Source organism: Herpailurus yagouaroundi, unplaced genomic scaffold (genome assembly GCF_014898765.1).
Source record: "Herpailurus yagouaroundi ecotype Mexico unplaced genomic scaffold, PumYag 162, whole genome shotgun sequence".
Classification (NCBI taxonomy): Eukaryota; Metazoa; Chordata; class Mammalia; order Carnivora; family Felidae; genus Herpailurus; species Herpailurus yagouaroundi.
The window spans coordinates 10,886,157-10,906,550 of NW_024412403.1; the positions used below are offsets into that span (position 1 = coordinate 10,886,157).

The 20,394-nt window shown below is 47.9% G+C and overlaps 1 protein-coding gene across 1 annotated transcript in view; it reads left to right on the top strand.

The window, feature by feature from the left end:
- RCAN1 (regulator of calcineurin 1) overlaps positions 1-20,394 on the top strand; it is a 106,163-nt gene that overhangs the window by 48,616 nt on the left and 37,153 nt on the right. The gene's annotated exons all lie outside the window — the stretch shown is intronic.

Sequence of the window (20,394 nt, forward strand, 5' to 3'; positions counted from 1 at the left end):
GGGAACTAAGGTGGCCCCAACGCTCTTCTGCTCCCTGGCACCCTGCCATCTCTCACCAGCAGACACGCTTTTTAGACTCAATTACGGCCTCGTTGTCGTTGCGAACTTGGAACACTGAATTCTCACAGTTAACCAAAAGGTTAAAACACGTTCGAGGTCAAGCTCTTAACAGCCAATCTAATTCAACGTTTTTATTTATTTATGGGACAGACAGAGACAGAGCATGAACGGGGGAGGGGCAGAGAGAGAGGGAGACACAGAATCGGAAACAGGCTCCAGGCTCCGAGCCATCAGCCCAGAGCCCAACGCGGGGCTCGAACTCACGGACCGCGAGACCGTGACCTGGCTGAAGTCGGACGCTTAACCGACTGCGCCACCCAGGCGCCCCTAACGTTTTATTGTTTAGGAGACAGAGAGGGACAGAGTGTGAGCTGGGGAGGGGCAGAGAGAGAGGGAGACACAGAATCCGAAGCAGGCTCCAGGCTCTGAGCTGTCAGCACAGAGCCCGACCTGGGGCTCGAACCCACGGACCATGAAATCATGACCTGCGCCAAAGTCAGATGCTGAACCGACTGAGCCACCCAGGTGCCCCAATAATCCAACCATTTTATACATTTCCCGAAGAGGAGACATTTAAAAGGATAATACACATGAACACCTACACACAGTTGCTGGCACACAGGACATGCTTACGTTGTTCATTGCTTTCCTTTCCCTCCCCTCTCCTCCCCCTCCCTTCCCTTTTATCCAATCATCCCCACCCCTCACACGCCCCATCCTCACTGTGAGTTCGAATCCCACGTCAGGCTCTGTGCTGACATCTCAGAGCCTGCTTCACATCCTCTGTCCTCCTGTCTCTCTGCCCCTCCCCCGCTGGTTCTCTCTCTCTCTCTCTCTCTCTCTCTCTCTCTTTTACACACACACACACACACTAAATAAACTTTTTTAAAAAATGGCCTCTAATCTAAGATAGGCTAACTTGTGAAGAATCACACAGACTAAAGGCAGCATCCGTTAGTTAGTGTTCAGATTAAATTGTTTTAAATTCCTGGAAGGAAACGGACTCTTATGTGAGGATCAGTCTTTCAGGATTTATGGTGATTCCTACACAGCAGTTTCTCCAACTTCAAAACTAAGTTTTAGTCCAAAGACTCTCCCTGTGAGCCTACCATTTAGTCCTTGAAAGGCACTTGGCCACCTGCCCGTGAAAAGGCAGGTCCAAATGCGTCCCGTTCAGCTGGTTCTGCTCCACTTGTCCCTGAGCACAGAAGCTTAGAGCAACAAAGCTCCCTTCCACTGACAGCACCTCACCCTTAACATACGATCCACTTGGGATTCCCGCGTTGGTATCAGGAGACCCTTCTGAGGAGCCCGTCTACTGGAAATGTCAGGGAACTAAGGTGGCCCCAACGCTCTTCTGCTCCCTGGCACCCTGCCGTCTCTCACCAGCAGACACGCTTTTTAGACTCAATTACGGCCTCGTTGTCGTTGCGAACTTGGAACACTGAATTCTCACAGTTAACCAAAAGGTTAAAACACGTTCGAGGTCAAGCTCTTAACAGCCAATCTAATTCAACGTTTTTATTTATTTATGGGACAGACAGAGACAGAGCATGAACGGGGGAGGGGCAGAGAGAGAGGGAGACACAGAATCGGAAACAGGCTCCAGGCTCCGAGCCATCAGCCCAGAGCCTGACGCGGGGCTCGAACTCACGGACCGTGAGATTGTGACCTGGCTGAAGTCGGACGCTTAACCGACTGCGCCACCCAGGCGCCCCAAACAGCCAATCTAATTCAATTAGCAAGGTCTGTTGATGGCTTTGGGGGGGGGGGGGGGGGAGAGCTGCATCCAATAAAGAGTGTCTTCGGTTTGCCCTTTCTGCTGCCTAAAGCGAGTGCAGAAAAAAAGTGTGCGGACTTCCAGATGGAATCCTGACTTGAAGGGGCCCAGGAAGCACTGGCCAAAGCACGAGTAGCCAGCTGGAGTGCTGAAGCCGGAAGTCAGCTTTCAGCATGCGTGTTGAACTGCCTCCTGATGGGACTGTGGTGGGCTTTCAAAGCCGGAGCCCAGGTCTTGAGTGGAAGGCTCACGTCCCCCTGGAAGCTGCGTTAAGTGCAGTGCCACATGGGTCCACCAACACCTCCCCTGCTCTCAGAGCTTAGCCCTCCTATGCAGTCATCCTTCGGGTGGAATTTGGTCCTGACTGTGAGAACCGACCAAATGCATGAGACACAGGACAACAGTATCTCTTTCACTCTGATTATCTGCTCTCCACGTAGCAGACAGAACTCTGGAATAGAAATGGAAAAAGAGAAGCACATGATTCCTCCCCACGTTTCTTCTTAGGTTACTATTTCATCACAGCAGCAGCAACAAGTAGGAAATTCTAATGAAGCCCAGACTTGCTAGAGACTTCTTCAGTTGGTTGTAGGTTAAACCTTACAAAGATTTTCCCAAGCATTTTTTCCTGCCAGTAACTAGGCTGAAGTTTTAATTTTTTTTTTTTTAAGTTAATTTATTTGAGAGAGGGAGAGAGCAGGAGGGGCAGAGAGCGGGAGAGAGAGAGAATCCCAACCAGACTCCACGCTGTCATTGTAGAGCCCCATGCTGGGACTCTGGGCTTGATCTCAGGAATGGTGAGGTCATGACCTGAGTGGAAACCAAGAGTCAGACGCTGAACTGACTGAGCCACCCCGGTGCCCTTGAAGTTTTGTTTCAACGTTGATTTGAGGGTGTTCTGAGTACTTGGGTTACCTTTCTGTAACAGAGTGATGCCTCTTAGAGCTTGTATTCCCAATCTTTTAAGTATTCCAAGTTTCTTTTTACTGGAAATGATCTCTGCCTCTCTTGCTCGAAAGCATGTGGGTTGCGCCCACACGGAGCCTCAAATGCAGAAACGCTCGGAATCATCATGGCGTTTGGGGGCTTGGGGGTGGGTGGAAGTCAAAGCAACACCGTGGGTCAGATTTTTAGTTTAAAGCCGTCCGGTCAAACAACTCTGAAGTGAGGGCGCTAACCACGATCCTGGCCCCCCCCTCCAGGTGAGGGCCTGTGGGTCTTGGGAGTGTGCCGTGCTCCCTCCGACTGGGGGAGCAAGTGATTGGTTTGCCACCTACGTTTCATACCTACCTACCGGCGTGCGCTTATGTGCATGGGCGCCCTGGCTGTGCGCGTGTGCAGAAGTCGGCCCGTGCGTGTGCGCACGCCGAGAAGGGAGAAAAAAAGGGGCGGGGGAGAAAAAGCAAGGACAGTTTAGTTGTGCCTCGGAGAAGCTGGAGGACAGAGGAGCCATGTTTTGGGGGTTTGGGGCGGGGAACGTGGCGGCGTGTGGCTTGTAGTCAGCCTCCCATGGTGGACCCCGGCAGTGGGCTTCCCCAGTGGAGCCCTCCTCTGGCCACGTCCCCAGTTCCCAAAGGGGCACACCATCCAGGCCCTGTACCTCTCCATTTCCGCCACACTGTGGATACCCAGGACCCCGTACCTCCCTCGCTTAGATGACCCAGATCCACTGCCAAGGTCTCTGTGGGTCTCCTACCCAGGTCCGTGGACGGAGCCCCTCTAGGCCACAGGATGGCTGAGCAACAATCGTCTTGGGGTTGTGGGCATAGCTTCAACGTGTCAACTTGGGTGCCGGTCTGGAGTGAGCAGGGCCCCATGGAGTATGACCCCAGGGTATGGGGTGCAGGCGGTGTTAGGAAAAGAAGGGGTTAGTTCTCTCTTCTTGGCACATCCCAGTTAGGGACCCCAGGGAGTCTGAGAATCCGAAATTGGTGCCTGGCCTCGCAGGTCACTATGACCGTCAGCTGGAGCTGCTTTAACAAAGTCCCACAGACCGGGTGGCTTCTAAATCACAGAAACCTATTTCTCACAGCCCTGGAAGCTGGAAGTCGGAGATCGGGGTGCGAGCGTGGTTGGGGTTTAGAGAGAGCCCTCCTCTGGCTCGCAGAGGGCCAACCTCTCCTCATATCCTCACGTGGCAGAAAGAGTGAGCGAGCTCTAGGACCTCTGGTAAAAACACCAACCCATTCATGACGGCCCCACCACGGTCCTCTAGGTACCTCCCAAAGGCCCCTCGCCCAGATACCATCACATTGACGTTAGTGCTTCAACAGATGGCAGAAGGGGGCACGTTCAATACACTGCAGTAACCTTTTTTTTTTTTTTCAAGTTAGGAAGACAGAACATATTTTATTTAAAACTTTTGACTGATGAAGGCTTTTAACCATTTAGGTGCCTGGTATGCGGGCCTCCGTTTGTTCAAGAAAGGCAGCTCGCCCTCAACCCAAGTGCTGTGATATGGAGCAGGTGTGGGGTTCTCCGTGCAGGATTGGGAGACCCGGGTTTGGGAAGAGGCTTTCCGGGTCCCGAAGCCACGTGTGCGGGTCTGCGTGGCCAGGCCCGCGCCCGTCCATGTTCACGGTCGCCAGGCTTCTGCTGGGGCAAGGGCAGCTTCCTGTGTTCGCGGGCAGCCCGCTGCATCCTTACACGGCTCTGAGATACTTCCCTCTTCTCTTCGGCCCAAGGCATCCCCGTTTCCACCGTGGCACTGTCTAGTATGATCCAGAAAGGCGGCAATTCAGGCAGGGAGTCGAAGGTGTTCCCGAGAGAGGGTAGCAGCCGGCCTTGGGTGCAAGAGACGGGGTGCAGGTCCCTGAGACGATACGCAGGAAATGGCCTTAAACAGTGACATGCCATTGAAACGTGAGGGGGTAGCCTTCGCTCTGTGTCCCTGGCCGGGTGCTGGGAACACAAGTGTCCGCCCCGGAAATGGAGCAGCACCCGGGTTTGGGGGCGCCCGGGGATGGGCTGGGAGGCGGGGCTGCGAAGCCTCCCGGAGCAGGTGGCTCTGCGCGACCCCCTCCGCCAGGATGGCGGGCGGCACTTCCCAAACTGCCTGTGACTTTCACCAGATTTGTTGCAGTTTTCAACCCCTTGCCAACTAAACACAACATGATAAAAATACATTGCTAGAAGAATGGCATGGAACAGAAAGACCTACAATACACAAGCCTCAATGTCTTATTCTTAGATGCAACAGACGTACAATTTTTCTGATAAATTGCTTTTAAAAGTTTCTAAACGCCTTCCCTTGGTTCTCTTCTGACCTCATTGCAGACTGGCCCCCGTCACAGACGCACTTGGGCAGCCTTATGCTGAATGACAAGTAGAGGTCAAAAGCCAGGATTTAAAATACGTATATTTATGATTATGAGGTTTTCATTAAATTTTCAGGAAAAAAAATCAATGCACATCATATTCAATTTGCTTTATTTTTAATCTGCTTTCAAATCTTTTCTGGTTAGCAAGCACACATTTTACGGCGTTATAGCCCTCAACTGTGTTTATATTCTGCTTTTACTCACTGGCCCTTTTCTCACATGTACACCCCAGAACCCCTTCCTGGGTCTGAGCCTTCTCACCGGCCACCCAGTCACCTGGTGGCTGTCCCAGCTTGGGCACTGTTCTCCCCTCTCCCCTCTGTTCCCCGTTCAAGCTCTCTGAGGTGCCTGAGTGTCTGCTCGAGTCGCAAATCGGTCTCCTTCCTTCGCCTCTGGCCCCCTCTTGCCTCTCCGGCTTCATTTCTTATTTATTTCCTCCGCTGTGACCGCTCCCACCCCATGTGCTTCAGCTGCTGAGCCCTATGCAGTTCTGGAAGGTTCCTGCTTTTCCATGCCTCTCTGCCTGGGGCTCCCCATAAACCAGCCTCTGCACTGGCCCTCGGCAAACGGTAGCTGTTTGCTCTTATGGAGAACTCTGCGTTTTGTTGCATTTCCCCCCAGATATTTTTCTATCACAAACAGCACTGAATTAAAACACTTTTCTACAACCTCTTTTTTTTTTTTTTTAAACATAGGAATTAATTCCCCCAAATGGAATTAGAGAGCCCCAGCTTATGGACCCTTTATAAACGTTGTTGCATATTGCAGACTTGTCTTCCAGAAAGGTTGAACCACTTTTCAGTGTCAACATCAGTAAATCCTGAATTTTAACTCAGAAATATTGTGCCACCATCGGCCTCAAAATAAGTTTTAAGCTACAGTGTATGGTGGGTTCTTAGGTTTGTAATAGCTAATGTCAAACGGATTGGCTTTCCACTTTAGATGCTCGTTCTACAAAGGTCAGGGTGTGTCTCCCAACATTCCTTTGCCCTGAAAACAACGGACACGTAATCAATACGTGGTGATGATGATGACGCCAAGTGAGGTGAGCAGAAATGAAGATAAAAGCTTTGTTTTCGGAAGATGTCCCTCGTTGGTGTGTCCGGCGAAGGGGAGAGAGGAGTGATAACACAGCCAGTTCACCGCGTAAGATACGCCTCGGCGCGCTGCTGGCAGGGTTGACCTGGATACGCCATCACCAGGGTCTTTGATTATGTGTCATATTTACAGATGAGAAAACTAGAGCGCATAGAGCTTCCATACCTTGCCCAAGGTGGTGAGTTCGTCGCGCACACAGTGAGGCTGGGATGCGACCCTGGGCAGCCCAGAGCCCCCCCACCACCCTGAGACAATGCTGGGTTTAGCCTCTGCCCAGCTTGATGGCATAGTTCTTCTGTGGGGCTTTTTTTGGGGGCACTTACCATTGTGAGGGTTGTTATTACTCTAGAAAAGTTTTTTTTTTTTTACTTTTTTTTTTAACGTTTATTTTTGAGACAGAGCATGAACAGGGGAGAGTCAGAGAAAGAGCGAGACACAGAATCCCAAACAGGCTCCAGGCTCCGAGCTGCCAGCACAGAGTCCCGACGCGGGGCTCTAACTCCTGGGCCGTGAGATCATGACCTGAGCCGAAGTCAGATGCTCAACCGACTGAGCCACCCCAGAGCCCCTCTAGAAAAGTTACAAGTTCAACACAGATAACTTTTTTTTTCTGAGCTGCCGGAAAGTGGTTACCCACCTGGTGCCTGAATGCCGTGGGATATCTCCTCACGACCCGGCTGTGCTTCTACATAATCACAATGAAACTCTCAGGATCAGGACGTTAGGGCTGATGTGTCACTGCCATGCCACCGTGAGATTCCCCTGACAGCGCCCCATTTTTCTCAGGGATGTCCGCTGTAATGAAAGGATCCAGCTGAGGCTTGAACATTGCAGTGGGCGTCTTGTCTCGAGTCTCCTTCAGCCCAGAGCCATGCCCCAGTCTTTCTCGTGCATTCTCATGACCTAGACACTTTTGAAAGCTGCAGCCCAGCATTTTGTAGGACGTCCTTCAGCCTGGATCTGTCTGATGTTTCCCGGGGACTAGACGGAGACTGTGTGTCTTTTTTTTTTTAATTGCGACAATACATATGACAAAATTTACCGTTCTTAACCATTTTTGTTTTTTTTTTTAATTTTTATTTTAAGGTTTAGTTATTTAGTTTTGAGAAAGAGAGAGAGCGAGCAGTGGAGGGGCAGAGGGAGTGGGAGAGGTAGAGAATCCCAAGCGGGCTCCGAGCCATCAGCACAGAGCCCCCTCTCCGTCTCACGAACTGTGAGATCATGACCTGAGCCAAGATCAAGAGTCAGGGGCTTAACCGACTGAGCCACCCAGGCACCCCAACCATTTTCAAGTGGACAGTCCAGGGGGCGCGTGGTGGCTCAGTCGGTTAAGCCTCTGACTTCAGCTCAGGTCATGATCTCAAGGTTCGTGAGTTCGAGCCCCACGTCGGGCTCTGTGCTGACAGCCCAGAGCCTGGAGCCTGCTTCAGATTCTGTGCCTCCTCTCTCTCCCCATCCCCCACTTGCGCTCTCTCTCTCAAAAATAAACAAACATTAAAAAAACATGTTTTTTAATGGACAATCCGGTTGTGTTACGTTGTTGTGTAAAAGCGTGCTTTTGTGAGCGTGCTAGACGTTTCAGGTAGGCGAGACCAGCCCGCCCTCCCCCAGTCTTCCCCCTGTATGGTCCTGTGGCCCTTTGCAGGTGCCTCCCCAGGGCATTTGTCCCGTGACTCCGTGTGCCACTGTGGGTCTGCCCCCGCGAGAAAGACACTTTCTTAGGAACGCCTGGCACGTAGTAGGTATGCAATCAGTGATGACATAATAAAGCAAACCCTTGGGGGAAATTACAAAAGAGAGAGTAATTTGATTTTCCAGGAGCATAAGAAGGTACCCAAACTGATTGTCACTGCCGAGTACATCAGTGCTCCATGAAGCCTTTATTGATTCTTAGCCAAAATGGAACCTTAAGAAATTACCCCTGAGGGACACCAGGGGAAGATGATTGTTTTTATGTGCTTTCATTATGGAATTCACCGAGCGTTCCGTCAGATTTCCTTGAAGTGCTTCTTCTGCGTGACCTCCCAGAAAATATGCGGCTGATCTGGGAGTGCTCCACTTCAGCTAACGCGCTCACGTTAGAGAAGATGTACTTGAGTGCAGCGCAGCCTGGAATTTTCTGGGCAGATTCCTGAATTGGAAAAGATAGCATCTTGGGCCTTTTCAGGAGCCCAGAACCCGAATCCTCAATGCCTGTGGAAAACGGGTCAACTCTTCAGAACAGCAGGACTATTGTGCCCCCCCCCCCACATGGGGCCATTATTGACGATATTTCGGCATTAGAATTCAGATTTTCTTGGCATTGACACTGTGTATTAGCTTCTCTTCCTTTCGTAAACAGATTACTCAGGTAACTAATTTCCATGTGAAATAATCCAGAAAGAGGTAACCATTCTCCAGAAAGTGCTTGCCCTTTGCCATTGTGCTTTCAAGCGTTCAACCAGCCAAGTGAAACCAACAACAATATTTTTTCACTCTTGGGGGAAGATAAAACTATTCAAATGTATTTTTGTTCACCTACAGAGCATTCGAACGCTATTTATTTTTTTTTTAATTTTTTTTTTCAACATTTATTTATTTTTGGGACAGAGAGAGACAGAGCATGAATGGGGGAGGGGCAGAGAGAGAGGGAGACACAGAATCGGAAACAGGCTCCAGGCTCTGAGCCATCAGCCCAGAGCCTGACGCGGGGCTCGAACTCACGGACCGCGAGATCGTGACCTGGCTGAAGTCGGATGCTTAACCGACTGCGCCACCCAGGCGCCCCTCGAACGCTATTTAAAATAAACAGGGTATGAGGGCAGATCACTATTTCTGACATTGCAAACAGTCCAACCAGGCTTACAGATATACTTGGGGGATTATTTTTCTTTGTACTAAAAATAAAAGTTTTAAAATAACCCGCGTGTCAAGAAGAGTTTCTTGGTGCTGGAGAAAAGGGCAGAGATTGGGAACTTTTATCCTGTATTTACACTGATCGCGATCTCAACACAGCATTAGTTTGTAAGGACCGGTTCCCCTACTCTCTGAACGTGGCGTGGCGTGTCCCTGTGAAAACTTTCCTAAGCTGAAGTGGCTTAAAGCAAAGAAGCAATTAGCATTTGTATGGAAAAGTTTCGAGCGTTTCCAGACACCCCCAAAACTCCACTGTCTTTGCACTTTCTTTTCTTAGGACGTATCTTGCTAAATAAAGGATGCGCAATATCAATCAAGATCGAGCACAGGTGCTCCGAGACGCAAGTTCAGTGCTCCAGGGACTAATCGCGAAGATGCTGGGCGTAGTTCCTGGAGAAGGCCCTTGGGGGCGTCACTCTGGTCGCTCAGGGCGCGTGCCGCCTCTATGTGACTTGCTGCAAAACCAACGCTGAATGCTCTCGTAGCTTTTTGCCTTCTTTCATAGAAGTGAAAGCCCTGTTCAATTTCTTGTGGTTAAGAGAAAGCAGGTACTACATAGGTCTTTGGTAAAAGCAGAGGGCCAGAACACGAACTTTCGAAAAGTGGGGTATATACCGCTTTGCCGGACATTACTCCTATTTATTCTTTTATTTCGCCACTAATTCTCCATTGACGCCCCCCCCAGGCACTCACAGCGTTTCCCCAACAGATGTAACATTCTTCTGATGTCTTTGTGAAATCGTGCCAATAGTTCCGATATTTAACACACTATTTTTTTGTTGTTGTTGCCACTTCAACCAAATGTTCTTCTGGTACATCTTAAGCTATTATATTAAGTATTAAAATTATTAGAGAATTGCAAAATAGTTTCCATTATAAAACCCAGCTTTCATCATTTACAACTTTACAGCAATCCTCTTATAACGAGGTTTTCCAGTAAATGGAGGTCCCACAAAAGTCAACAACCTTGAGCTGAAGATCAGTCTGGATATTCATCGTTCGCTTCTGTTCTTCTTCCTCATTTTCCCCTCATATTCTCTATTCCCTGTTTGTTCTAAGTGTAGAATATGGGGATAAAGGAAGATCCTGCTTTTACATTCTTACGGATGTCGAGGTTGGTATCTTTATGTGGAACAGTTCGCAGAAGGAGTTTTAACATTTGCCTTCAGGGCACCTGGGTGGCTCAGTCCGTTAGGCGGCCCGACTCTTGATTTCCGCTCAGGCCACGATCTCCCAGTTTCTGAGTTCGAGCCCCACATTAGGGCTCTGCATGACAGCGTGGAGCCTGCTTGGGATTCGGCCTCTCTCCCTCTCTTTCTGCCCCTCCTGTGTGCTCTCTCTCAAAATAAATAAATCAACTTTAAAAAATAAAATAAAATTCGCCGTCTCACAGGTATTTGCATCCTTTCCTATGTGTGTTCTTCCTCACTAGCACCTTCGTGGAGGCCTGTGTCTGTGCCAATATATGCCTTCGGTCAGCCACACGCTCAGACTAAAGCCTTATGCTTGCTTGTGAGTCATAAATCGTGCAACCTCTATTCCTCACTTAAGCAGATTCTAGGTTTGTATCAGAGTGCTCAAAAATACCTAGCATCGGACTTCTTGCATTAAAAGATACATTCGGGGGGAATTTTTTTTTAGCGATCCTATCCCTATGTCGGGTCAGAGCCCGAGACCTAAATGAGCTCACCAAAGTTCCTGTTAAGTAGTGTTTGCTGACTCACCACTGTAATCTGAGGGCGGGTCCACGTACCCAAACTGTCGTCCCTTTTTCGGTACTATCTCGGGGATTTACAGGAAGGCGTATTTGGGTACAGCCGTCTTGGGTCACAGTGAGAGGGCACGCAAGTGCATGTAGACTCCGCCAGTTGTGAGCTGCACGACCTTGGGCGAGTAATCTGAGCTCCCCGAGCCTCTCATTTCTGCGAAGGTAAAGATAAGAATGCCTTCCCTTCGTCCTCTCTACGGGTTTCGGGAAACTCAAATGAGTTCATGCGTTTGAAGAGACCTTGTAGACTGCAAAGCATAGTTTGAGTGTCACTTAGAATCATTATGTCAGAGCCGGCGTAATAAACTGGAAATACCTGAGCCACGTTCCCAGAGGAACATCAGGACCTTCTGTGGGACCCAGTTCCGTGTATTTGGAAGGACTTAATCCGCTGGAACAAGGGGACGTTTGAGAGCGTGGCATTTAAAGCATTAGGCTGATTAGACCATTACCAGCAGGACATTTGTGCACCTCACAAACAAGCCCTTTATCTTCTTGCTTTGCCTGTGAAATTTACAGAAACACCTACATAATAGGATTCCTCATGGAGCTTGTGCTTGTCTGAACTCATTTGTGAGCGTATCGGTCTTTATCCAGAACAAACAGGCTTTAATGAAAGTTCGTACAGAAAGAATCCTGTGCTGCGTGAATCAAACAGCCTGTATGAAACTTCCTGACGCTACTTAATTTGTCAGACAAGTTTCTTTTATTTTTTTCCCAATCCTGGCCTCGTTCTGAATTTTCCAACGATTCCTGGAATAAGTAGGCTACATTTATTCATCTATGCCTTCTCACAATTTCCAGTGACTCTGATGGGAGTTTCATGCAGCTGGGTTGACAGCAACTTATGGGGTTTTTTTATTATTATGATTACTTGGAAGTCTGTTTTTAGTGTCCAGGTAAAATGTTTTTATAGCGCTCCATTAGCATAGATTTTAATACACTTGAGTGTTACTATCTCTGCCTGCTTTCCCGCACTTGGTTCCATTATATAAGCTGAATCATATTATTGAGGATTGTGACCTTTGCCATCTCTGCCATTGTCCTTTTAGCTGCTCTGGATTCAGAGCGCTGGGGCCGAAGGATCCTTTACCATTCATTGACTTGCAACACATGAGACCGTGATCCGGGGAGATGGAATGTTCTGCCCAGTGCAGCTCAGCTTGTTTTTGCCAAAGCTGGGGCTAGAAACCAAACCCACCTCCTGGACCAGCATCCCTTCTAAGATGCCATGCCTCTTTGGAAAGCCAGAGTAAAACCTCTGCTATTCAAAAATCTTTAGACAGCCACGTTTTCTGTAGAGAAGGGAATATATAACAATTGTTGAAAGCCTAACATTTAATCGTTTTGAGATCAGTGTGTAAAATGGACAGTGTGGGGGCGCCTGGGTGGCTCAGTCAGTTAAGCATCCGACTCTCGATTTCAGCTCAGGTCATGGTCTTAGGGTTGTGGGATCGAGCCCCACATCCAGCTCCGTGCTGAGCACGGAGCCTGCTTCAGATTCTTTCTCTCTCTAAAAATAAAAAAAGAAAAGAAAAGAACTGTGCTTCTTTTCCACCAGTAGTACATGAGACCACAGGCACCTCCTTGACAGCTTGAACTGTCAACATGGTTTTCCACTGGCTATGATAGATCGTTCTTCACTATTTTAAGAATTTGTGTTAGCCTGGGTACAATTTCATTGTCGCCTTTCTTCAGATTCTGATTCTGAGTCAAACATCCGAGAGAATTCAGCACGAGGCGCAGCCTTAGTTCCTCATCCATGAGAGAGGAACGGTGCCTCTCTCACCGAGTAGGTCGGTGTCTGCAGAGTACCTGCCTTGGAACCCGGGAGACAGGGAGCTGTCAAGTTCATGATGGCTACTGTTGCCATCGCCTTCGCCATTGTCACCGTCATTATTTGCTAAGTCTTTCAACGTCACTGCCGGTGAAAAATGGACACCACCTTCCTCATCTTTTAGGTACTGTTAAATGCTAACGTTGAGTTAGTGTTCGTTATTTTTTAGAATTATCTGGAAATTTGAAGACCCACCACCTGTGCTGGCTAACATGCATGTTAATACGTCCTTCAGCCTCACGGCTTCCCCCTGCACCCCCTGGCCTGGGAAGAGTGCGTTGTGATGGTTGAAGTGGGACGCCGGGATTTCGCGGTGTTTGGGTTGGGTTTTATGTCTGGCCTTCCTCTTGAGTCACTCCCTTGACTTGAACCTTCACATGATCTGCGTCAGCCTTTCCATGGGTGAAAAAAAGACATCCATGGGTGAAATAAGCCACACCTGGTCGGATTGTTGCACGAGTCAGGGGCTGCTGCATCCCAAACGGGCGCCAGGAACGAGCCGTGTGCGCACCAGGGGTCTGGGCGAATGGGCATTGCCTTTCGATGACTCCGGTGTGGGCTTCACAGCTTCAAATTAGAGTACCATAAAGTGGGGGCGCCTGGGGGGCTCAGTTGGAAAAGCGTCTGACTCTTGATTTCGGCTCAGATCACGGTCTCACGGTTGGTGAAATCAAGCCCAGCATCAGGCTCTTCACAAAGAGTGCAGAACTTACTTGGAATTCTCTCTCTCTCCCTCTCTCTCCTTCTCTCCCTCTCTCTCAAAATAAATAAATAAACGTTTTTAAAAAGGAAACACTCACAAAGTATCCAAATGTCTCATCAGCGGTGCAGTAAAAGCATCCTTCTGAACGCGGCCCTGAGACCACTCAGGTCACGTGACTGACCGGACACAGGTCTGTTACACAGCAGGCAACAAAAAGGTCCATATTACTTGGTCCTCCTCCAAAAGGTGAGCTGAGGTGTTTCTCTGCTCCTGGTTTCCAGCATTTGGAAACGTGTTCTCAATATTTTCCCTGCTGACTGTATCGCCAGTAATTGCAAAAGGAAACCAAATCCAAGAGAATTCTGTTGTGTACTTTTAGCGTCAAAGGATGAAGTTTTTCATCAGAGACCTCACTCTCTTGAAAACCTGTTAAAAATTAAATTAGGTATTTTTCACCTCGTGTGAATTGACACATTTTATTACGAAAACCATCTTATGCACGTCTGTGTAGAATTTGTACGGAGTGCTGACTTTGTTTTAAGTCACTTACCAGCTCTTTACCTTTTTTTTTTTTATTTGCCTTCGAACTCTTTAAAAAGAATTTTTCGTCTATGTAGTTTTTCAAATGTGTGCGAAAGTAGAGAAGGTGAGCCAATGTATCCCATGCTCTCAACTCATCACCCAGTTTCAACAATCGTCAACACATGGAACCCCCCCCTTCCCATCCTCACTCCATGGGGTAATTTATTTTTTTTAACGTTTTTATTTATTTTTGAGACAGAGAGAGACAGAGCATGAATGGGGGAGGGGCAGAGAGAGACGGAGACACAGAATCGGAAGCAGGCTCCAGGCTCTGAGCCATCAGCCCAGAGCCCGACGCGGGGCTCGAACCCACGGACTGCGAGATCGTGACCTGAGCTGAAGTCAGACGCTTAACCGACTGTGCCACCCAGGCGCCCCTCCATGGGGTAATTTTAAACACGCTTCCAGGTATCGTATCACTTCAACTGGATGCATCTCAAAGAGATAAGGACTCTTTTCTTTAAAAAAAAAAAAAAAAAAAGACTAAAGTGCTTTCTTTTTGTTTGTTTTAGTGTTTATTTATTATTGAGAGAGAGAGTGAGAGAGACAGAGTGTGAGCAGGGGAGGGGCAGAGAGAGAGGGAGACACAGAATCTGAAGCAGGCTCCGGGCTCTGAGCTGTCGGCACAGAGCCCAACGCGGGGCTTGAACTCACAGACTGTGAGATCATGACCTGAGCCAAAGTAGGACTCTCCACCAACTGAGCCATCCGGGCGTCCCCAAGATTTTTTTTTTAATGTTTATTTGTTGGAGAGAGAGAGAGAGAGCATGAGTGGGGGAGGAGGGCAGAGAGAGAGAGAGAGAGAGAGAGAGAGAGGAAAAGAGAAAATCTCAAGCAGACTCCACACTGTCAGCACAGAGCCTGACTCAGGGCTCCATCTCACAAACCGTGAGTGAGATCATCACCTGAGCCAAAATCAAGAGTCAGACCTTTAACCAACTGAGCCACCCAGGCCCCCCCCTCCGAGAATTTTTTTTAAGAGAACACAGTGATTTTAAGTCATTTATCCCCCTTAAAGCACAAGCAAGTCAAGGCAATTTAAAATACTCCATATTCCTTTTGGTAATATTGTAAAAAAAAAAAAAAAAAGTCGGTGGTTAAATATTGAAATACCCCTTTAAGTAAAGCCTAATGGTGCACCTTCTCTTAGAGAGGTGCATCTCTACTGCTTTTACTCCTCTTTGTATCCTAATCATCCTTCCTAAATGCAGACCTCCCTTTGGTTCTGAAAAGATTTTTGCTTTATAGCTTCTTTGTTCCGTTACAAGTAGATCTGATTCTGGAGCGGAATTCGGTGAGTTTTGCTCATGAGCCCAGCATCGTGCTCCAGGCTCATCTACTGGAGTATATGATGCCCTTTAGAACCCAGAAACATGGGCCCATCTTAGGAATTTATGGGCAAAAGCTTCAGGACCTACAGTCAAGACTTCAAAATTCTGCATAGGTTTCTGGGTTTTATAGATCATTCCACTTTTTATGTGGAATAACCTTCATCCGAATCACTTCAGGAAATGAGAAAAGTAGGATATGGTTATGAGTCAGACATGGAAAACTACAGCATGGAATGAATTAGTCAGAAGAAGGGCTTCAGTGGCCAGCATGAGCCGTGTGCTATCAGGAAGTGGTGCGACTTTCCATGATTTTATGTGCTGTAAATCATGTGGCATAAGGCTCCAAGGCACCTGGAGTCTTTTTTTTTTTTAATCATATTTTTCGAGATAAAACTGGAAAGTGCTATATTCCTCCCAGTAGTTGGCTGTCCCTACAGTCAGCTTGAATGGATTTCCACCCATCCCCACTCCAGTGCAGACAAGGACATTCACCCTCACAGCCCTGTCAAGTTGAGAAAGCAGTTGGCCTTGACAGAGTCACATTACGAAGGGAGGAATCCGTCTCTTTCTTTCATTTTCTAATACTTTCTCTGGAACCTCAGGTCTTGCAGGCTTACACAACCATGCCCTTTGCGGTCTACAGCAGAGGTCCTCCTCCCTGCGTTGTGCGTGTGTAGAGAGGCACTCGGAAATTCAGAATAAGGCAGCGTGTTCCAGTCTCCTGTCGTCCTGTTAAGGAGAGGAAAACTTATGGAAATGCAGTGGATTGAAAGTTTGAGTCATGTAAGGTCTGGAAAACTATATCACTAGAGGAAAATGCTGAACATATATAGTCACCTATTAAAACCGTATGGGGAGGGAAATAAGGTTGTTGTTTTTTCTGGAATACGAGTCACGTAATCACATCACCTCTTTCCTGCCTCCTATGCTTGACTGCTTGATAAGTACACATGGCATTCAATCATTATAGCTTGGGAAATATATATATTATATATATATCTTATATATATTATATATATAATCTAAGATATATATAATATATATTATATATCTAATATATCTATCTAATATATATATTATCTATCTATCTACATATATATTATAATCTATTATATATAATAGATTATATATAATATAATTTATTATATATAATAGATAATTATTATCTATCTACATATATATGTTTATATATATGTAGATAGATAGATAATATATATTTATATATATGTAGATAGATATGTATATAGATATATATGTAGATAAATAGATAATTTTATATATATATGTGTGTATATATATATATATATATATATATGTAGAGAGAGAGTGCAAGGCAGGGAGAGGGGCAGAGGGAGAGAGAGAGAATCTTAAGCAGCCTTCACGCTCAGCATGGAGCCCAGTGCAGCGCTCGATCCTGGACCCTGGGATCACGACCTGAGCCGAAATCAAGAGTCGGACGCTGTACTGACTGAGCCACCCAGACACCTATAAATATATATATATATATATATATTATTTATTTATTTATTTATTTAGTAACCAGTGTATCTAATGGGAGAATTCAATAAGAGTGGAACCTATCTGTGAGCATTCACACTCCCCATTCAACATCGACGAACTTCTAGTTGACTCTGATGTCCTTGGCAACCCGGTAAACATTTCTCTGGAAGAATCCTGTAAACCAGGTTTGCCTTGTTTGCCATTTGTGGCAATCTGGCAAGATTCCCCTGGAGAATTATTGGTCCACAAGTTATCCGAGGACAGTTGAATGTGCTTGTCACATGGTAGCACTTAGCGATCAGATGATAATTGGCAAATCTTCCTCCCCACCCCCCAACCCTGGACCAGTGCCTCTCACACCTTACTGTGTGCCATGGATGGAATGCTTGGGTCCCCCCACACTGGAAACTCAAGTGTTGAAATCCTAGCCTCCCAAGGTGATGGTACCGGAGGCAGGGCCTTTGGGGGTGATTAAGTTATGAGGGCAGAGCCCCCACGGATGAAATTAGTGCCCTTACCAGAGAGACCCCAGAGAACTCCCTCTCCCCTTCTACCGTGTGATGACACAGCAAGGAGATAGCCTTCTGCGAACCAGGAAGGGCACCCCACCAGACACCACATCAGCTAGTGTCTTGACCTTGGGCTTTCCAACCTCCAGAACCGTGCAAACTCGACATCTCTTGTTTATAAGCTGCCACACAGGGTGCATAGGTGACCTGGGCGTCTTGTTAAAATGCAGACTGTGCTTCGGTAGATCTCAGGCAGGGCCCGGCCGTTCTGCCTTTCTCACAAGCTCACAGGTGATGCCAATGCTGCTGGCTCAGGGCCACCCCGTGAGAATCCAGGCCGTCCTGGCCACTTGCTGTATAAATGAGCTGTGTCTGCAAAGTTAGCAGGGAGCCAAACCTTGCTACCCTGTGCCAGTGTGTGCAGAACCCTTTTGTGTCTGTGACCTCACGTCTCTTTACGTCCCAATAACACTACCCCCGGCAGGACCAGGAAACACCCCGGGACGGAGGAGCCCTCAGAGGCCCATGGCATGAGTCCCCTGCTGACCTTCCCACCTAGCATCTCAAACTCCATTTCATCCTCTGAGTACGTGACTGTGTGCCCCAAATTCTGCCAAGGCCTTGGAGGGTTCTGGCAATTCCCTCCCTTTCTCCACTGACTAAACACTTCCTTAGCATGAGGACGATTTCTACAACTATTGGTCATCCAGGTCTCCTCATGGGACCCACAGGACCTACACTTCAGCCTCCATTCTAAAAATGTGTTACGTACCCCTCGTCTTTATCATCTGACATGCAGGGAAAGGGCTCACAAAGTTCAGAAAGACAGTAGGGGGCTTCAACTTCACGGACCAAGGGGGCGATGCTAGATGTTCTGGGAAGGAAGGTCTAAGGGATTTATGAATTCCTTAAGGCTGATTTAAAGAAAGAATCGAGAAAGAATATTCACAAGGGGAGTATCCCAGCCCAGAAATTTGAGCTGTTGCTGTGCTTAAGAACCACCCATCATCAGAATATGCGTTTGGACCAGCCTGAAGAATCCTTAAGCCAAAGTGACAGGGCTGATTTCTGTTGCCTTTTCCCCCTAATTGCCCCAGTGGAAGTAGGTTAAATCTTTACCTAGTTATTTTAGTACCATGGAATTTGCAAATAAACCGGCAAATCGACATCGTTATTTTAAGATCCTAGGAAATATGATTCAGGATTTGTCATTATTTTTTCCAAGGAAGAAACTGGTATAGATATTTTCTGGACGGGTACATTTCTGTGACTTTTCCGGTTAGAAGGCAGCCGGGCTGACCTTTCATAAACTCTGTTTGAAAAGAAACAGTGTTCAGAATGTAAGAGTAAAAATAGTCACCACTGGCATGTGTATATCCTTGATGGTTTCCCTGAGTGTAATGGGTGCCTCTGAAAGCCTTTCCACTGTTTTCTTTGGGTCTTTGTTTAGGGGGAATAAACAAAGTCCCCATTCCAAATGGTTGCCAAGAACGTGGCATTTGAAAAGGTGAGTTTAATCACTATCAGAATTGCTGGTCTTACTTTATCAACATCAGAGTTGTGTGGTTTTGCATCCATGAAGGACAGACTGACAGCGTGGTGCTGGATGATGGCAGGAGGCAAATCCCATCAGATGCACCATAAAGCTCTGCCCACACCACCAAACTTCTCCAGAGACAGCTGGGTGTGCATTCCAGTGGTGGACTGGGGCTGTCGTTACATTCCTAGCTGATCGTTTTCTTCCAGAAAGTTCTCCCTGAAGATGTTAAGACAAACCATAGGCAGGAAACCTGTGCTCCGCAGAGTCCTTATGTGAGGATGTTGACGTAAGAGTGGTAGTTAAGGATGGGCGCATTGTATATTGTCACATACTCTTAAAGTAGAAGTTGTATTAGGTTCCTGTGGGGTGGGGAGGGGGACTTAAACAGCAGACATTTAATGCTCTCACGGTTCGGGAGGCTGGCAGTCCAAGTTCAAGGTGTCAGCAGGGATGGGTTTTTTTCTGAGGCCTCTCTCTCCCTGGCTTGGAGAAGGCGGCTTTCCCCAGCGGTCTTTCCACTGTGGGTGCAGGTCTGGAACCCTAGCACAGAAGTTAGGAATCGCAACAACAGGGGCGCCTGGGTGGCTCAGTCGGTTAAGCGTCCGACTTCGGCTCAGGTCACGATCTCACGGTCCGTGAGTTCGAGTCCCGCGTCCAGCTCTGGGCTGATGGCTCGGAGCCTGGAGCCTGCTTCCGATTCTGTGTCTCCCTCTCTCTCTGCCCCTCCCCCGTTCATGCTCTGTCTCTCTCTGTCTCAAAAATGAATAAACGTTAAAAAAATTTTTTTCTTAAAAAGAACTGTAATGACAGCAACATAATTCTCGAAGCGATAGTGTAGCCCACTGGAGATGAGAAGATTTCTGTAGAAATACGCCCAGGTGTTTTGCAGAGAACAGGGTGGACCTTGGCCACTTAGGAGGAGTCTTGGTTGTGCTTCCTCTGTTCTGACTTGCTCCTCCCCACGCTGCCCACCACCGGCAGGAGCACCTGGAGGAGGGGCATCAGGATCACACACGGATTCTGCGCTCAGTAGCTCCTGGGCTCAGTCTGCGGGCCGATCGGCACCTCAAGGAACCCTGGTGGAGTCTGTTCTGGGCCCCAGCACCCGGCATAGCCCATGCCGGGCCTGTAGTAGATGGTCAATGAGCGGATGAACGAATGAATGACAATGGCAACCCGCACATGGCAGCATTTCAGAAGGTCAGCCACGGAGGCTGTGGCCCTCCTGCCAGTCCCCCTCCCTTGGGCTCCCAGTGCAGTCCTTTAGGGAGGCTCTGCTGGGGTAGATGCCACCAGTGGAGTTAAACCCTGTTTGCTTTGTGGATGGTGGAAACAAGGCAGGTATCGTGCAGCCCCGTGTTAACCTGGACTCGAGGGGTGCCGGCACCACCCTGGCTGTGAGTATTAACCTTCCAAGCTTACCTCCATAAATTGTCACTTTGGTGTCTTTTGGTTAGGCAGCCACCGCTAA